Here is a 21,184-nt window from a genome sequence, read left to right on the forward strand (position 1 = left end):
GAAATTGACAAATTCTGTCCAACCACTCAACATCTCCTTCACCCAGTTCCTCACAGCCTCACTAAAATTTGTAAGAAAGTCTCTAGCTTCTACATCAAGAAAATGTCCACCATGTGCCCCAACATCTCCCGCACAAAGCCCTCTCTATAGGCTTTCAAACCAGAAACCTACCTTCTGCCTTCAACACCCACAGCCCCAAAATGACTGCTTTAACCTTTGCTCGAAAGAGGAGTCCTCATTCTCCTTTCCTCAGTCAAAGTGTCAGGATCTACAAATGATTCCAGTACCATCCGCATCTTCAAGGAGATTACGTCCCTCATCACCGAAAAGCTGCATCTTATAATATACTCCTTCCTCGGCTCAAGTACCAGATCCTCTCTCTTCAAACATCCTATTGTCACAAGCTTCCCTCTGTGGACTACACAATACCATCAATTACTAACCTATCTCGAATCTCCCCTTCACATCCGAACTACATGAATAGACAGTGATCCTTAACTCCAATCAGACTTCAAAGTACAACAACTTGCTCACTGACAACCAGGATGGCTCCTGTCCTCTAGGTCAAACCATATCTGTGACCATCTCCATTGTGGTTGAGAAGGGCATACCTGCCCACGATGGGGGAGTAAGTGTCTTCTGACTCTGGATGTGTCAACTGCCTCTGACACAGTCGACACCATATTTTCCTCTCCTACCTGCTAGCATTGTAAAATATACACTCTCATGGATTACCTCTTTCAGATTCACAAGATCCTAAATGCTTGCTCTTCTTCCTTTCCAGTACAAGCCGTGCTATCTAACTTGTGGTGTTCCAAATCTTCTCCCTCCCACCCTTCTTATTGTCCATCTATGTGTGCCCCCTACCCACTCTCATTTGCACTTTTTCTCTCATTTTCTATTCCTGTGCTGACAACCCATGCATCTTCATTAATTTGAAGAAAGACCTTGGGCTTCATTACACGGTATGTACCGCCTTGGCGGAAAGGGGATTTACCGCCCCATTCCAAGGTTGGAGGGGCGGTAAATCCCCTTTCCGCCATTGCCCTTCCCCATTCCCATTTCTGCCCCATAGGGCTCTATGGAAATGGGGAAGGCACTAATTACGCCACTGCAATTTTGCGGTGCCGTAATTAGCTCCGAGGTCCCTTAGCGGGTTGGATTTAACGCCTGCAAGAAGCAGGCGTTAAATCCTCCAACCCGCAAAGGGACCTCGTAGTACGGCGGTAAGGGTTAACGGTCACCGTTGCCATTAACGGTGACCGTTAACCCTTACCGCCGTCCGTGTAATGAGGCCCCTTGACTCGACCACAAACAATTGTCATCCAATTTCCAAACTCTACAAAAACGTTATGATGATGATGATGAAAAGCCAACTGCAAAGTGACCCTGCAATGCAGCATTTTATCACAAAGTGTCATATTGAGTCCACGGTAGTCTCGCCATTCCGATGGTGGCATCTATCACCCACACCAAAATGTCAGATGCGCCGTGCCATGTTGTCTATTCCAACATGGCCACCGTTACGCTCTATGTGTGCGTCTCTGTGAACCAGAAGCACTGTCCCACTGACGAGCTCTACAAGAACAGTGTAGCCCCGGTAAGCCTTGCATCACAACTTCTTTCCATTGCACCAACGCTCCATGCCTTCCCCAGAAAGAAGAAGACATGGTGCAAATCCAGAACTTGGTAGTCGCCATCCAGAACTTGACAGCTGAGGTCCAGGTTTAAAAAAATTAAAATATCGTCCTGAGCCAAGCCCTAATCACAATAGAGGGCCTGCCTGTTGGTTCACTTGCTTAAGGTCCCCAGGATGATACATTTCACTGGGATCCCAAGAAATTGAAAGAATTTCTTGACACCAATGTTTTTTTCATTTCATCAGGCTATGTTCCAGACGGATAGAGCCAAAGTGGGTTTCCTAATAACACACATGTCCTCCAGTGCCCCGTCTCAATGACTCTTTGTTGAATATCTTTAATGCTTTCATAAATGCCTTCAAGGCGTATTTTGACAGACCTGACCTGACACATACAGTCCATGAACGACGTCTTTTCAACAAATAACCTGGATGTCCTTACATACACTACAAGTTTTAAACAAATGTATTTGGAAAACAGTTGGCCAGAGGACAGGCGGTTTACCCTTTATCACAGCGAGTTAAGCGATGAACTCAAAGATAAACTGGACACAGTTCCAATACCTCCTTCCTTTGATCAATTTATACAACTGGTTCTTCAAATTGATTTGGGCCTTCAAGAAAGGAAGACAGAATGGAAAAAAGGAAAACTCTTTGCTCAACGACCTGCTCCTTTGGTGCCATTGGATACATCTATGGGTCATTCTATAGGTTCTCCTAACCCTATGCAAATAGATGCCACAAGAGGACCTTTGTCCAAAACAGAAAAGTTTTGTCGTCAGACTAAGGGTCTATATATGTATTGCGATTCACCAGACCATTTATCACGACTCTGTCCTTTTTTCCGTCCAGGAGTCTGAAGTAAGTCCCTCAACACGTTTGGTTTGTACAATCTCATAGGATGCCCTTACTGATCTTGAAGGTAACTCTCTGGCATTCTGACATTGATTTTTGCGAGGTTCCTGCTATGGTTGATTCTGGAGCCTGCACAGTCTTCATGGATAGTGCATGGGCCTTGCAAAATGGTGTTCCTTGTGTTGCAATGTCCGTGGCTCTCCCAGTAGAGGGAGTTGATGGCAAGTCATTGGAAGGTGGTCTGATAAAGGAAAACACCATAGATCTTCATATGCAGATCGCTAAGCACCATAACGTTTTGGCTTTCGACACCATCAAAGCGGCACACTATCCGGTGATATGATATGATAGTTTATTTATATAGCACCTATCCACAATGTGTTTCAAAGCGCTTGATCCTAGGCATCTCTTGGTTTGCCCATCATAATCCCTATATACATTGGACAGCCAGAACGCTATTCCTGGGATCCAAACAATGTTCCACAAGTTGATGTACCTGATGTATTCCACCCAAGATGGTTAAAGAAGGGATAGAACAAGTCAAGGATAGTTGCAGATCTGTAGTATGCACTATACCTATGCAGTACTCTGGGTACCATGACATATTCTACAAAGAAGAAAGCAAGACACTCCCTCCTCACAAAGTGTAAGATTGTAGCATTGATTTCTTACCGGACACATTTTCTCAATTCAGTAGGCTGTATAGCCTGTCTGTAGCTGAAAAAATAGCAGCACAGGCTTATCTGAAAGAAAACATAGAAAATGGCTTGATACAAGAATCCACCTCTCCTGAGGGGGCATCTTTATTGTGTGTCACCAAGCGACACTCTACTGGACTAAGGCCCTGTATTGACTACAGAGGACTAAACCAAATGACCCATTAAGACAAGTAGCCCTTAATCCTCATACCTGACATCCAGGTAATCACAGATACTGCTATTTTTACAAATTTAGATTTAAGGAGTGCTTATCATCTTGTCAGAATCAAGAGTGGGGATGAGTGGAAAACAGCTTTTAGGACACCTTTTGGGTACTTAGAATACTGTGTGGTGCCCTTTGGCCTTTACAATGCACCTGCAGTATTGCAGAGATCTGTGGATCATTTGTTTTCTGATTTATTGCAACATTCAGTTATAGTTTATCTGGATGATATTCTAATCTATTCCTGGAATCCAGAAGAACATCTCCAACATGTGAAAGAGGGTTCGTGCCATTTACAAGAAAATTCACTATGAGCTAAACCTGAAAAATGTGTTTTTGGCACTCACTCCATGGCCTATCTAGATTACATACTGTCATGTCATGGTATAGCAATGGAGCCTAGGAAGATAAACTCCATTCTAGAATGGAAAACTCCACGTTACTTGAAGGAGATCCAACAATTCCTGGTTCTGGCTAATTTTTACCACAGGTTCATCCCAGCCTTTTCCAAAAAAATCTTTCCCTTAACTGCATTGTTAAAGAAAGAAAGTGGATTTGACTGGAACAAATCAGCTGAACATGCCTTTACTGCTCTCAAGGACTGCTTTACTTCTGCTCCTGTCTTGGTAAAGCCTGATACCTCAAATCAGTTCATCCTGGAATCAGATGCCTCTGATGAGGCTGTAGGTGAATTTCTGAAACAACTACAAGATGACAATGTGGAACATCCTGTCTCTTTCTTTTCCAAAACCCTGTCAGTCTCTGAGCACAACTCCTAGTCTAGGAAAGGGATCTTCTTGCCATTAGGTTAGCCTGTAAGAGCCATCTATTGTTTGGGGCTCCCAGAAGTTATCAAGATCAAGACAGACCACTTTAATCCCCAAATGCTTCAATCATGTGACTGCTGGAACAGAAGACAATCCTGTTGGCCTCATTTATTCTCTGAACATCTGTTCCTCCTAACTCACCTTCCATTCTCCAAAGATCTGGTGACAGATGCCTTATCCCAATCGGACCAAGTTCACGATAAACTACTGGCTGAATGGGAGATGTTGCCAAATTCATCTTGTATTTATTCTATTTAATCCACAATACAGCAGATTAACTCTGAACTTCTCAAGAATCCACAGACTCGTGATTATTGTGGCAAATGGTCTCTCAAGTATAAAGACAAACTGCTTTTCAAGAACACTCAACTATACATTCCTTTGTTACCTATCTCTGCACATGCCTCCTTGCCCTGTTTCATGATACTCCAGTAAGAGGACATCAGGGTATTAAAACCACTCATGAAGCCATTTTATGGCAGTTCTGGTGGCTAGCTGTCTACAAGGATACTACAAGGTTTATTAATTCCTACTGTCTTTGTGACCAAATGAAGAACCTTACACAGCAGCCTATGGGTGAGCTATTGTAACCTGCAGTGCCTTCCAGGTCCGGCAGATAATATCCACTGACTTTATAGTAGGCATTCCACAATCTGAAGGAGAAACAGCAATAATGGTAACAATTGATACTTTCACTAAAATAGCCCGCTGTTATGCTTGAACTAAAATGGCGCTGGTGCGCAGTGTATTCTGGGAGTGCTCTGAGCCATGATGGATATTTACTTCATGCCGCAGTGAAAAGCTGCACACATTTTGCTGAGTGTTAGATTCACGGTTCTGAGGAAAACATGCTTTCCAAACCTGGTATGCGGTCAAGGACATTTCTGCTGGGAAAGCTAACTTTGTTATGGTTTGTTACTGCTTTCCGCGGAGCGTGTTTTTAGAGGAGGGAGGCACTCTGCTCCTTGAGGGTAGCTCTCGATTGACCCAGCTGGCAACCGACGGCTGCTCATCAACTGCGCAAGTGCCATTTCCAGAAGGTTCGAGAACTGCCACCCCTTTGCGGAGTGTGTATATATGCTGAAACCCGGAGGTGGTCAGGTGAGACTTCATCCGGAGGAAGACGCTTACGTCCGGCACTCCTGTGAGCTGTGGTGCTCTCGGCCTGGCTGTTCCCGGGGTCTTCCAGCCGCTTCTGGGCGAGATGAGGAATCCAGTTATGCTCACGGTGTTGTATTTCCTTTTGCATTCTTTGCTTCTTCTGTGATTTATGTCTATGTTACTTCTGTGGGTTATTTCTATGTTATCACTGGTTGCTTCTAAGCTTTGAATAAATAGCATTATAAGTGCTGATTATCTTCTAAGAGTGTGTGGTTGCGAGTTATTGAGTCTTTCTGCGTTCAAAGTATTTGCTCTATAATTGCATTGGTGATTTATGTTTTCCGTGCACTCTGGGGAGAGCAATACACCCGCTAATTACCTTTGGCAAGATTCCTTGAGCCCATCATATGAGTGAACTCTTTCTAAAAGGTGTGTTACGTTTACACAGTTTACCGGAATTAATCATTTCTGACAGGGGTTCTCAGTATACTTCCAAATTCTGGTCTGATATATGTTGTAAACTGGGAATACAAAGGAATTTATCCTTGGGATGCCATCCTCAATCTAATGGGCAAACCGAATGGGTTACCCAAACCCTAGAACAGTATCTTTGCTGTTTTGTTACCGCTATGCAAGATAACTGGTCTGTCCTGTTGCCCAATGACAGAATTTTCATAATTAACTCCTTTCATTCTGCTACAGGGATGAGATCTTTTTATTGCGCATCTGGCTTTCATCCCATTTGGATTCCTGGTACCCTCCCTCTGGGTTCCTCTGTTCCATCAGTAGAGAACCTTCCTTCTGAACATCAAAATATACATCAGCAAGCTAAACAAAACCTACTCAAGGATGAGAGAAGACGTTAAAAGATTTGGTTATCGGTCTGCCATTTACCATCCCATCTTACACCTGAAACATTTTCACCCAAATTCTTTGGACCTTTTCCTTTGAAAAAAGTCATAAATCCGGTTGACTTTCCATTGCATTTATCCTCCTGGAAACATGTTCAACCTTTTTTTTTACAGTTCTGTTTTAAAACCATCCATGTCTACTTCTTCCTTTCGTTTAGAAAATACAATACCCCAACCAGTGATGCTTAACCAACAATTAGAATGTGAAGTCCAGCAGCTTTGTGTCTCTAGATACTACAGAGGTCGCCTTCAATATCTGGTTGACTGGAAGGGCTATGCCCCTTGTGAAACAAAGTGGGAACAGAGTCGTTGCTAGGGGAGGGGGATGAAGGGGCTATAGCCCCAAGTCTTTAGGTTGTAGCCCCATATAGAAGCTCAGCAGCTACAACCAAAAGGCTAGCTTGCCCAGAGTCCCAACAGCCCCAACATTAGAATAGCGCTGGATCTTTTCCAGACCTAGCAACACCCCTGCCTGGGAAGATGCCTCGATGTGCATGCACCCCTTCTAGTGCAGTGATTCCATTGAAGTCATCCTTGGAAACCCGGTCCTTCTCAGCTTAGAAGGGGGCATGATGTCAGATTGCGTCCACACCAGTCTCTCTGGTTCTGATGGCAGTGCCTGCCACCCAATCCAATATGGTGGCCATGCTGTGTTGTCCATTCCAGCTTGGCCATGGTTACGTTCTATACATGTGTCTCTGTCACCCGGAAGCAATGCCCCACTTATGAGCACTACAAGACCAGTGTGGCCCCACTTAGCCTTGCGTGACAACTTCTTTACGTTGCACCTACGCTCCATGACTTTCCATTTTTTCCTTCCTTGATGCTTTTTGCCTTGCTTGCTTCCTGTAGCCCTGACATCTCTCTGACTTGCTATTATTCTTCTAGCCCTGTTTATTGTCCTCCATTTTTTGCTGCTTGTTGAGCCTTTGCCTATTTATTTTGCCCTGGAATTATTGAATTCTGCCTGCCTTTATTTTCTGGAGCAATTTCAGGCATCTCAGGGGTTTTCCCCTTAATTTGGGTTTTCCCTGGCTTCGGGTTACTCCTTAGGGCCAGTCACTCTCTCCCCCTGCACCTCTAGGGGTCGAGGTGGCTGACGGAAAGGACGGACCCTTTCTCTACCCTGAAAGAACCAGATAAATGAACCAGGTAAGGCATGCATCCGATACAATGCCACACGTGAAGAGCCAAGAATGAGACACGGACACAGAGAGGTCATAGTTTTGGCTATAGACTTTTATTTCAAACAAAAAGAGCGTTTAAAAATACCTCACTGTCCCTACTCTAAGAGGTATTTTCCCTACCTAAACCAAAAACTATGGTTCTGTCTGATGTCAAGATGTCCTCAAATTGTAATTACCATCGGTGGAGAGTGTGAATAATTGGTCCTTGGTAAACTTAATTTCCCCTGTGGTGGTAGAGGGTATCTGTAAAAATGTTGAAACTCTGCGCCACCTGGGATTTGAAATTGGGGTATTCCATCCAGCAAGGTAAATACCCAAACATAAGTTTAATCCTCAGGGCCCATTGCCCCCAGAAGGGGCAATTCTACCTGCTGAATGTTTACCCCCTCCGAGGCAACAAGGGCAGTGGCTTCAGGAGGGCTTTCAATCGCATTGACAACCTACCCAGGTGAGGGTAAAGAATCTTTGCTTGTCTTGGAACACTAGGGGGCATAAATCCTTCTTTTAAATTCTACCCCCCCCCCCCGGTAACTCTAAGGAGTGTTGAGAGTTTTTGTCTGCAAGAAACTTGTTTACATTCTCCACTCAACTTAGATGGCTACTCACTTTTTTCCATTTGTCATTATCACCACAAAGGGACCACCCGATGGCCTATGCATAGGGTTAAAAGGGAATTTCAATCCCTCTGAATATGTACCCACTGGACCACATGGAAACTTGTTGGCTGTATGTGTTAAGAACTTCTGGCCAGGATAGGAGGTTTTGGTAGCCACACTATATGATCCTTCAGGTGGGGAAATGATGAATGCTTTGATTGAAGTTGTGGCTGAGACTGTCAGGATACCCCAGGTGGCTGGAGGGAGCATGCAGCACCAAAGTAATGTGAGTGGTGGCAATCGCGGGAAAAGAGTGACACAGAGGTTAAAACCCCTTTATTTTAGGACTTTGCTTTGTGTCCTTTGCAGGCAAAGGGCTAGGTGTGGGAAAACCAGCCCCCTAGCCCTTCAAAACAAGGAAATGAGGAACCGGACTACATTTCCCAGCAGCCTCGTGTGCAGGAGAGTCACCGGGAGGCTTCTGGACCCCGCCCTGCAGAACGCGCATGCGCGCCAGGAACACGTCGAGCGCCGCTTGCGCTACGGGATCTTGAAGAGGCAAGACGTGTTTCCAGTGGGCTCCTGCAGGCAGCTATCAGCGGGGCCAAACCCCGCCTGCGAACGCTGCAGGCCCCGCTGAGTCCTACAGATAAGTGCACTTTATTCCTTGTCGCTTTCCTAACACTCGTTCAGAGTGAATCACGCTTCACAGTCAGAGGCTGCGTTTCGGAGCCCGGCATTGTGATTACTTGAAGCCGCGCAGCTCCACGCCAAGTAGCGAAGCGCGGAGTCCGGTTTTCTGAAACTTTAACCCTTGCAAACCTTACGGCCAGAATTCCGGCACAGTCAATTCAATAACGGAGCACCGGCACTGTTCATTCGCTGCTTTGCGAGCCGAAGCGCAGACAGAAGTTATTCATGCCTGGTCTAAACGTAAATGAGAACCCGGCATGTCATTGTGTGATCTGTTTCTTAAGCATATGTACGCTCACTCCTGTTTTTTGGTTCTTGTAGCAGAGTTCCGTTGTTCGCACAGCAAGATAGAACATTGGTGAATTAACCCCGAGTCTCCTGCTGACAACCGAAGCTAAGTGCTTTCCCTTGTTACGTTATTGTAATGTGATTCAATGTGTGGTGATCTTATGTTCTGCAGATCAGTGGGTATGCTGTAATATTCATACTGCTAGAAAGCGTACTTGTCATTGGTGTAATCTAGTGAAGGAGTGCAGGGCAAAGTGTCAATTGCTTAACAAAACCCCAGGAGGGGCAACACATCTGAACCACTCAGCTTTCCCTTATCCCTCCTCTTTCCCTTTCCTACCTTGTTATCCGGTTTTCCTAACCACCCCAACCTAACCAACCAGCGGACCCTAACCCTCTTTCCCCGGAGGGTCGCGGAAGCCTGTGTTGTCAACACCCCAGGCCCCAAGACCCAACGGGGAGGTAGGTGTACGTGCTACCTCCGCGCAAGGCCAAGATCGTGACAGGAGCGCAAGCCCACGTATCGTTAAGCGCCCAGGTAGCACGTCACCATGGAGGAGGTATTAAATGCCCTAAGAGACTTGAAAACTGATTTGCTTGCCACAAGGCAGGACTATGTTAATTTGGCTGGCCAGGTCCATACGTTAACTGTTCAGGCAAATGCCCAGGCCACCCCATTGCCCGCGGACCATGCACCACCTACCCCAGTCCAGGTACAGGTAACCACCGAGCCTACACTCCCCTTGTCAGCTCCAGAACGTTATCATGGGGATCCTCAAAAATTCAACCAGTTTGTAATGCAGTGCCAATTGCATTTCATCACAAAACCAACTGTGTTTCGCACGGCTCAGTCCCGCACGGCCTTTATGATTTTGTATCTTGGGGGTGATGCAGCATCATGGGCCACTCCGCTGGTTACTAAAGATGACGCACTTCTCTATCAGTGGGACATGTTTTTGGAGGAATTTGGGAAAATATTCAATCGAAGGGCTCCAACTCTGATTAAGGATAGGGAATTGCTCACTTTACATCAAGGGGGTAAGGATTTGGTTTCCTATGTAACCACCTTTAATCGGTTGGCTGTGGAGACGGACTGGCCCCAGGAGAAGCGCCTAGCTCTGTTCTACCAAGGACTAAGGGACGAGGTAAAAGACTTGATAGCTCAGGTAGATCCCCAACCCGAAACATGCTCCGCTATGATCGACCTGGCCTTACGGTTGGATCAAAGACAGTATGAGAGGAGGCTAGAGAAGCGTAAGTGGGACCCCAAGCCCATGGTCCGACTGGATCACCAACCAAAACCTGGCAAGAGCGAAAAACCCCTAGATGAACCAATGCAAATAGGGACGGTTCGAGGCCCTTTAACCAAGGAAGAAAAAGACAAACGCCGTCGAGAAAAGCTCTGTCTTTACTGTGGGAAGGCCGGACATTTTGTTCGGGATTGTTTGGCAAAACCCAAAGGTGAGCAGTCGGGAAACGCGAAAGCTCGCCAGTGAGGGTGGCCCCGGCGAGCCAATCTGAAAACACCCCTAGTTCTTTAGCTAATACCCTGCAAAGCAAAGTAGCACATGTGACCGTTTCAGGCCATATCTCTTGGCAGGATCATCGGATACCGGTGTCATTGATGCTGGACTCAGGTGCTACCGGAAATTTTGTCGATGAAGTCTTAGTAACACAATTGGGGATTCCGTTACTGTCCAAGGAACGGAGTGAAGAGGTGAAATCTGTAGATGGATCACCCTTGATTTCAGGCCTAATTACCAAGCAAACTCAGTGGGTACGTTTGGAGTGTAGTCCACAACACTCTGAGAACATCAGCTTTGACGTGATAGCAGCGCCCCAGTTTGGCATGATTCTGGGTCTGCCATGGTTGAGGACCCATAATCCCGAAATCAATTGGACCCAAGGAACGGTGCGTTTCATGTCAGACCATTGTAAAACAAACTGCCACCTTGATAAGATCGAACGTTTAGTGTCCTACGAAGAACATGTTATTGGGAGTGTTGAAACTGGCCTACCATCAGTCTATCAGGACTTTAGGGACATTTTTAGTAAAGCCGCTGCAGAAACTTTGCCACCTCATCGAACATTCGATTGCAGAATAAATTTGGAACCAGGAGCGGCCTTGCCCTGTAGTAGGATTTATGCACTTACAGAATCTGAAAACGAGCACCTCAAAACCTATATTGAGACGAATCTGGCCAACGGCTTCATACGTCACTCTAAGTCACCTGTGTCATCCCCTTTGTTCTTCGTTCCTAAAAAGACCGGGGACCTGAGAACATGTATAGACTATAGGGCTATTAACCGGATAACCATAAAGAACCGCTACCCCTTACCGCTGATACCAACTCTATTAGACCAGGTGAGGGACGCTCAGATATACACCAAGCTAGACCTGAGAGGAGCGTATCATCTGGTGCAGGTGCGTGAGGGGGACGAATGAAAGACTGCCTTTCGAACCAAGTTCGGTCTATATGAATATCAAGTCATGCCATTCGGCCTCTGCAACGCGCCCGCCGCCTTTCAGCATTTTCTGGACGAGGTCTTGCGTGGATATTTGGACGTGTTCACTATGGTCTATATTGACGACATCCTAATTTACTCACGCAACATCGAGGAACATCAGGCTCACGTAAAAGCAGTGCTACTACGGTTGCGTGAGCATCAGCTCTATGCAAAACTGGAAAAATGTGCGTTCCACCAAACCTCAATAGAATTCCTAGGGTTCATTTTATCGCCAAAAGGCATTACAATGGATCCGAAGAAAGTACAAGCCATCACGTAGTGGCCATCTCCCACATCTGTAAAGGAAGTACAAACGGTGTTGGGGTTTGCGAATTTCTATCGTCGGTTCATAGAAGGATTTGCAGCCAAAGTACAGCCCATCACCCGTTTACTCAAGAAAGGCGTAGCCTTCCAGTGGGATGCGGCAGCAGAGGCAAGCTTTTTAGCTTTAAAAACTGCATTCACAGCTGCTCCCGTATTACTCCATCCCGATCCCATGCGTCCTTATATCATAGAAACAGATGCTTCCAGCTATGCTCTTGGTGCAATTTTATCCCAAAGAGACGATTCCGGACAATTGCACCCGGTGGCCTTCTACTCACGTTCCCTGTTACCAGCTGAACGGAACTATGTGATAGCCGACAGAGAACTCCTGGCCATCAAGGTAGCATTTGACGAGTGGCGTCATTACTTGATGGGTGCTCGGCATACGATTACAATATTGACGGACCATAGGAATCTTCAGTTCCTAAAATCAGCCAAGGCTTTGAGTCCCCGACAGCTTCGATGGGCGATGCACTTTGCCGAGTACGATTTTGTGGTAACATATCGTCCGGGTACGGAGAATAGAAAGGCTGATACACTGTCTCGTTACCCAGAACCCGACCCTAGTCAGGATAACAAAGAGGAACCGAAGCCAATGGTACCACCCACGCGTATTGTGGGTAGTATTGTAGTAGATGATATGTTCAATAACATACGAAAAGCCATGTCAGCTCAGGAATTAGTGCAATGGAATGATCCAGGGAAAAAACAAACAATTAAGAATGGTTTACCCTTCTTGGGGTCATCCCTGTACTTACCAACACCTGCAACGCGTAAACAGGCCATTAAGTGGTGTCATGACTCGCCCTTTGTAGGGCACCCTGGAGTGGTCAAAACCCAAGAATTGGTAATGCGTCATTTCTGGTGGCCTCAAATGAGGAAAGACATCCGAGAGTATGTACATACGTGCGAGTGCTGTTTAAGAAACAAGTCAGACAACCAAAAACCGGCTGGCATGTTGCAAACCCTACCCACTCCTCCAGTACCCTGGCATACTGTTTCCTTGGACCTGATCGTGGACCTGCCAGCAAGTCATCATTTCACCACCATAGTGGTAATAGTAGATTCTTTGAGCAAATTAGCACATTTCATACCTTGCAAGGGGGTCCCCACGGCAAAAGAGCTTGCAGACCTTTTCCTCCAGAATATAGTACGCCTACATGGCATTCCACAGCACATCATCTCTGATCGGGGTGCACAGTTCACCTCTCGCTTTTGGAGGGCATTCTGCGAATCATTAGGAATTACCCTGCGGTTGTCCACCAGTTACCACCCCGAAACCGATGGGCAGACCGAGCGAGTAAACCAGACTCTAGAACAATACCTGCAATGTATGACCTATAACAATGATTCTTCTTGGGCAGAAACCCTTTGGTTAGCTGAGTTAGCGTATAATAATGCTATGCATTCCTCCACTAAAGTGACACCGTTTTATAGCACCTATGGGTATCATCCACGGTTCCAGCCTGTGCCCATTTACAGACTCAGTACCAGCAGTCCAGAACCATAGGCAACATTTAATAGAAGTATGGCATGTCATCAAAACAAACTTAGAGAAAGCTAAACAAGCATATAAGACATATGCAGACCGGAAAAGACGAACTAGTCCACCATATAAAGTTGGGGATCGGGTCTGGTTGGCCACACGAAACTTACTCTTGCAAGGCCCTAGGAAGTTCCAACCCCGATTTGTGGGCCCTTTTCCCATCGAAAAAATCATAAATTCAGTGGCTGTTCGCCTGACCTTACCACCTAGAATGCATGTACATCCGGTTTTCCATGTATCCCTGTTAAAACCTGCCTCGGCCTTGATGCGCCTTAGTAAGCCTCCACCTATCATGTTAAATAGTGTGCCAGAGTTTGAAGTGAAATGCATACTAGATTCTCATGTTGTGCGAGGAGTTCTACATTACCTGGTAGATTGGTTGGGCTATGGTCCCGAGGAGCGCTCATGGGAGCCAGCTACTAATGTCCATGCTTCTCGTTTGATTCGAACATTTCACCTGAACAATCCCTCTAAACCAGGACCTGTTGGGAGGGGGAGTACTGTCAGGATACCCCAGGTGGCTGGAGGGAGCATGCAGCACCAAAGTAATGTGAGTGGTGGCAATCGCCGGAAAAGAGTGACACAGAGGTTAAAACCCCTTTATTTTAGGACTTTGCTTTGTGTCCTTTGCAGGCAAAGGGCTAGGTGTGGGCAAACCAGCCCCCTAGCCCTTCAAAACAAGGAAAGGAGGAACCGGACTACATTTCCCAGCAGCCTCGTGTGCAGGAGAGTCACCGGGAGGCTTCTGGACCCCGCCCTGCAGAACGCGCATGCGCGCCAGGAACACGTGGAGCGCCGCTTGCGCTACAGGATCTTGAAGAGGCAAGACGTGTTTCCAGTGGGCTCCTGCAGGCAGCTATCAGCGGGGCCACACCCCGCCTGCGAACGCTGCAGGCCCCGCTGAGTCCTACAGATAAGTGCACTTTATTCCTTGTTGCTTTCCTAACACTCATTCAGAGTGAATCACGCTTCACAGTCAGAGGCGGCGTTTCGGAGCCCGGCATTGTGATTACTTGAAGCCGCGCAGCTCCACGCCAAGTAGCGAAGCGCTGAGTCCGGTTTTCCGAAACTTTAATCCTTGCAAACCTTACGGCCGGAATTCCGGCACAGTCAATTCAATAACGGAGCACCAGCACTGTTCATTCGCTGCTTTGCGAGCCGAAGCGCAGACAGAAGTTATTCATGCCTGGTCTAAACTTAAATGAGAACCCGGCATGTCATTGTGTGATCTGTTTCTTAAGCATATGTACGCTCACTCCTGTTTTTTGGTTCTTGTAGCGGAGTTCCGTTGTTCGCACAGCAAGATAGAACATTGGTGAATTAACCCCGAGTCTCCTGCTGACAACCGAAGCTAAGTGCTTTCCCTTGTTACGTTATTGTAATGTGATTCAATGTGTGGTGATCTTATGTTCTGCAGATCAGTGGGTATGCTGTAATATTCATACTGCTAGAAAGCGTACTTGTCATTGGTGTAATCTAGTGAAGGAGTGCAGGGCAAAGTGTCAATTGCTTAACAAAACCCCAGGAGGGGCAACACATCTGAACCACTCAGCTTTCCCTTATCCCTCTTCTTTCCCTTTCCTACCTTGTTATCCGGTTTTCCTAACCACCCCAACCTAACCAACCAGCGGACCCTAACCCTCTTTCCCCGGAGGGTCGCGGAAGCCTGTGTTGTCAACACCCCAGGCCCCAAGACCCAACGGGGAGGTAGGTGTACGTGCTACCTCCGCGCAAGGCCAAGATCGTGACAGAGACCCTCCATTGTTGGAGATTACAATTCCCCAGAGGCTCAATAATACTAACAGGGGACTTCAAATCTGACCTCAGGTTGGATACATTTGAGGAGGCAGAGGGTGGAAAACTAGATTCAGGGGGGGTGCCGTGGAGGGTTTCTCTGGCAGAGTTTGAGTTACTGCCCCTGAAGTCTAAAGATGGAGGAAATTAGTATACCTGATCTAATGACCACAATAGTAGCTACATTGACTTCATTTTCACAAACCCTTTCCTGTCCATTCGTGCCCCTAAATTGCTGCTGAAGCCCACGTGGCCAGTGACCATTTCATGCTCCTTCTGAGTTGTGAGGGTTTGTTTAGATCTTCAACAGCCAGACCTACGTGCAACCCATCCGTAACCATCCATGGGAAAAGGCTGTGATGGTCAGAGGGCAGCATTGAAAAGTTTAATGTGGCCTTGGGTTTTTTCTGGCTACGACGCACAGGAAATTTTGTTGAACTGCAAGGGTGAGTTGGGGGAGCTGCAGTCCCTTTTCTGTTCTGAAGACCGTAGACACATCATTAAGCACAATACACAGAGCCAAACAGGGAGTGTTTTTGATTCTGGCATTTATAAAAAAGAAAAAATAATTGAATGGGGTTGTGCGAAGGATAAAGGGAAGCCGTTGTCTGTCCAAGGTTGAAAAAGCTCAATCCATCTCAGCTTCTAGGGCTAGTTATAAGAACTGGGTGAAAGGGCACAGACATCTGTTAAATAATGAAGGTTAGAAATGTATAAACTGCCTCACAAAAACCCACGACTTAAAAAACTGTTGCACCTCATTCAGAGTCATGGGGCGTGTATGGAGGCTAAGGAACTGGTGGGCATTTCAGAGGAGGAATGGTCCCAACACATTGAAAATCTCTATGGGTGAGAGAGGGAACCAACTGGGGCAGGGCTGGGAAACCCCATGGCTGATTCCCTGGTAAGTAGGCATATTAGGGGGGGCTGACCTAGTGTCCTGCATAATGAGGTCTTAGGCTTCTAGGGCTGCGGGACCTGATGGCCTGTGCAACCTGGTCATAAAGGGTGATCCGCAATGGTGGGTTTCACTCCTTTTTATCCAGAGGTCTGCAACTCTGGGATTATTTCCCCCTCATTATTCCCCCCTCATGGAATACATCTATACTCATTCCTGTCCATAGAAAGGGTCCGCAGAGTCTTCCATCTAAATTTAGGCTCCTCGCAATGCCGGACTGCAGCTCCAAGCTCTTCACCACCCTGTTATTGGAGCTGCTGTCGGCATGGGTCCGGGAGAAGTGCCTAATGAGTTATCAGCAGACAGGCTTTAGAAAAGGTTCTGGGAGCTCCCATTCAATATGGACCTTGCTAACCCTTATTTCAGACACGCAATCAGATTCAGGAGTGGTGCTATACCTATGCTTCATTGACTATTCTGTAGCTTTCGACAGCGTAATTAGATCGAAACTCTGGTGAAATCGGGAAGCATGGGGTATAAACCCATCTTTCCTGTATTTTATTAAAGCACTTTATAGTGACACCCACGTTAGGGTGAGATTGTCTCAAAAAGGGGATCTGCCGAGTCCAATCTGCACCATGCAGGGGTTGAAACAGGGATTTCCCTTGGCCCCCTTATAATATAGCTTGTATACATCTGAGCTACCCACAGTGCTTAGCGCGATTGAGAATCATCCACCATGCTCCCCCTCCCATGCCTACTTTACGATGACGATACAGTGATATTAGACCATACAGGGCTTGGTCTGCAGCATTCACTTAATGCTCTACACACCTTTGTAAATAACCATGGCCTCAACCTAAATGCTTCTAAAACAAAAATTTTGATTTGTGGGAAAGAAGCATATGGAGCTCCTTCTTTTAAATGGAGGCTGGTGGGAGTGAAGCTAAAGCAGGTTCCAAAGTATAAGTACTTGGGTGTCCCCATTAGACCTTGTTTATTCTTGGCATATTTGGCGGCGGGGATCTGAAACAGGGCCTGGTACAAATGGCTGCCTCTTAAAATAATTGTTAACTCTCAGGGTGGCCGTTCAATAGAGGCAAAGATTATCGCCTATAGCGTCTCAATCATTCCAGGCATACTTTATGCACTGGAGGTATTCCCAATAAGGGCAGTAGAGTGGCTTTCTAGATTGGAGGCAAACATTCTGCGGTCCCTACTGGGAGTACCAGGGAGGGTACCTCTGGAGATGATCAGGTTGGAGTTGGGCATTTCATCTCTACTGACGCTATGGAAAACGGCAGCCAGTAAATGTTGGGCCAAGATGCATTATGGCTGTCGATACTCTTCTGGGCAGGGTGGTGGGGCACGCTAAGAGATTCTCTAAAGGTGTATGGTATAGGGACCTGGAGCAGTCGTGATATGCTATTTATTGGAGATTGGGGTGGGTAATGCTCCAGAGTCTTGGCTGGATTTCAATCTGGCAAGGATTTAAAAGAAATGAATTCGCCACAACGCAGGCACTGCCCTAGACCATCTGGCCGGCCTTCAAAAATGTAAGTCCTGTGCCCACCAGGCTTTTACACTTGATCAGCCAAAGTCTTACACGGTAAAAATTCGCCTCCCATGTTGATAAGATTAATTTTGCCAGTTTGCCTTCAAACGCTTCCTACTTTAGATCACACAGGAGTATGGACCGGCTTACCTAGAGGCGAAAAATTATGCAGATTATGCTCTAGGCAGGTGGAAACGGCACGTCACATTTTGACTCAGTGTGGTACACTTAGCACAGAATACAACAGGGCTTACAGTGAAGCTCACACCTACTCCTCAGATCAATTCTGGGGCGCAATATTTGATGCAGAATACCTGGTGACCACTGAGGCACCATTTTATGTATGGCAACGGCCGGCCAGGAAATTGGCCTTGCACTGGTAAGCCCCTGATTGATTGTTTTGTGTGATTATAGATTTTATGTTTGTTTTCTTCTATTTTTTTATGAGATTTCAATGATATTTTAATAATTATTTGTATACTGTATGTTTTAATTAGTGGAATAATTGTGATTAGTGTAAATCAAAATGCACTTGAATTTTTTTTTTAACAAATTATTGTGTTATGCCACAGAGCTGATGGCTGGCGTTATCGTGAGTTATTATTCATTGTGGAAATTTAAATAAATATACACTATTATTTCTATACACCGGCCGGGTTTCTAGCTTATTGGTGATACAGAGGGTATCTGCTGAATGGTGTTATACAGGTTGGAGGCCTAACCAAATTTGAATCTGCTAAGCGCTTTATTGAACGACACCTTCATTGGGGGAGGAGGGAGGAACTTGCTGAGTTGAGAGTGACCGTCCAATAAACCATGACACAGTGCTTGCCATGAGACTGAACCAACAAGCCAGGCAAAGAAGAGTACTGGGGTCGGGACCCCAAAGTGAAGTAGCATTTTGAGTCATCTTCCTCGTCGCTAATTTATATTCCAAAAGGGGGGCAAGGGACCTGGGGCCTGGGAAAGGAGGTGTGAGGGAGCTTGGGGCAGATAAAAGAGGTGTGAGGGTCTGGGGGCCGAGGAAAGGGGCCAGAGAGGCCTGGGGGCTAAGACAAGGGATTTGAGGGGGCTGGGGATGAGAAACAGAGTGTGAGGGGTCTGAGGGCCAAAAAATAATCACTTACATTTGAATTTGCCACTGCGCCATTGCATAACATTAGCACGCTCGCCTGACTTCTGTCCGTCCTATCTGCCTGACTTCCTGTTGTCCTGTTGCAGCCAATCAATGAGTGGCTGGGGTGGGACAGGAAGTCTGGCAGCCGGGACGGACAGGATGTCAGGCGAACACGCTCCTTTTGTGCGGTTGGCACTTCATCCGTGTGTTTTTGTTTTTGATTTACTTTTTTTTCTAAAACTGAGTTTGCAGGCAACTGGAGGGGCTTGTGGCAGGCCCCTGCTTTGGGCAGGAACTGACCCGAGAAGAGGGTCAGGCCAGAGCCTAGGTTGTTAATCTAGCCGGACCGAGCCCTTGCGGGCTCGCCCAGCTCTACCTTGTGTATGGTTTTTATGGATTTCTTTTACATTACATCCCATTTTCATACATTTGTACGTCAGAGAGGATGGGCGGATCGTAACCATTACACCACCTCCTTCCTCTCTGCCAAACAGATACACCAGCATGTGTGGCTTCATGCAATTCCTTGCTGGCACAAATGCTGGCGTTTCCTATGGAGTCCGTCGGCTTTTTGAACCAGCAAAAAGCAGGTGGACTTAATAGGAATCTATTGTAAATGTTTACTTCATTTGCAGGGTGGAGTGCAAATGAGGAAAATTACACGCTGGGACCTGTTTACACAAAAGTGTAAACATAATAGGTCACTGCCGCCTAATTAAGGGGAACTCGAGGAGAGGAGGAGATTGATAATGCAACTATTTCTAGGCCAAACCCGAACATCATACTATGTGGTGACCGAAATATGAATTGCTTCAAAAACACCTTGACCCTCATAGAGCGTCCGATAACCATCCTGCAGTAAGCCAAACTGAGAGGCATGTTGTGGTGAAAGGAATTGTCGCTAAGAAACATCTCAATATTAAATGGAGCGGTAGTAGGTGACAAACCACACAATCCTACGCGGAAAAGAGGAGGAGACATCCAAATATTGGATTATTTTTCCTTTCAGATAACCTATATACAAACATAATGGACATGACGGTCATTGACACAGATCAGCGTGACCACAATCTCTTGAAGTTACGTCACCTACTTGAGGTTATGAAAGATCCAGAGAAGAAAACAAACAATTTAGAACACCAACCTGGGAGAAACAGGTTGAGGCTGTCAGGTGATAACGTAACTGCTCTGATAACAACTTTGAGTGCTTCCAGGACTTCTGCTGACTTGAACTACACAAAATATCTGTCCGTATATACAGAAAAGACAGCTCTCAGTTGGAAGTAAAATGTTAATCATACACACAAATTTTATCCACTTGACTGCTGGAGCAAAAAATAATTAAACCGTCTAATAAGAGCCTACAAAAACATCCTTCACCTGAATCCTTGGATGTGGTTAAGAAAGGCAAGTCGGCATACACCAATTGGCTGAAACAGCAAAAGATACACCTTAACCCAACATGATGCTGAGCGTATGCTAAAGCTTGTTGCCTCTAAAAACCTCAGAGAAATGTTGCAAATCTTTAATGTATGCTCCACAGCAGAGTATTCTAACCAACTCAATTCCAGCGGGAGACTGGGCAGAATACTTTACGTCTCTCCTCTCCAGCATGATAGAGCATCAAGGAGAAAAGCCAGACACGATCATACACAACTGGCTATTTGAAACTGAACGAGATGACATCCTCACATTGATTAAAAACTCCAGTAACTCCAGAGCGGCTGGCCCAGACGGCCTGACCAATTTGACTCTTAAAAAGAATCCAGAGGAATGGGCATCGTTTATATACGATTTGCTAACACTAGGAAATTGAGGAAAAAAACACCGGCCTCTTGGACCACCTCAATCGTCGCCCCAATTTTTAAAAAGGGCGATAGGTCCTTTCTTACAAATTACAGGCCTATTGCCCTTCTGGACGTTATTGGCAAACTCTTTGCAGCCCTGACTCTGAAACATCTTATCGACTGGAGCAGAGAATTCAATCATCGAGACCTTTGGCAAGCCGGATTCAAGAAAGGCATCGGTACAGCTCTGAATGTATTCCTAATCAACTACATGAAATTGAGATCCACACAAAATGTTATATCTAGCTTCAGTGGATTTGTCACAAGCTTTTGACCTAGTACATAGACAGACCATAGCTAAAACCATGGGGTTGCCCTATCGATCTGCGAGAAGCCATTGAAGCACTGCATTCCGGTACAATGATCCAAATAAAGCTGAACAACTTGGGGGACCGGAAAAATCCTATAAAAACAACAGTAGGCCTCAAACAAGGCTGTCGTCTCGCACCTGCTATCTTTAATCTGTATACTTCAGATATGGGAGAAACATCTGAAGAGATTAGGTGCTTTCCTCCTACCATTTCTGGCACACCTGTAAACAGATTATTGTTTACTTGACATAATATTACTTGACGAA

The sequence above is a fragment of the Ambystoma mexicanum genome, chromosome 1p (assembly GCF_040938575.1).
Source record: "Ambystoma mexicanum isolate Mex_15411 chromosome 1p, UKY_AmexF1_1, whole genome shotgun sequence".
Lineage (NCBI taxonomy): Eukaryota > Metazoa > Chordata > Amphibia > Caudata > Ambystomatidae > Ambystoma > Ambystoma mexicanum.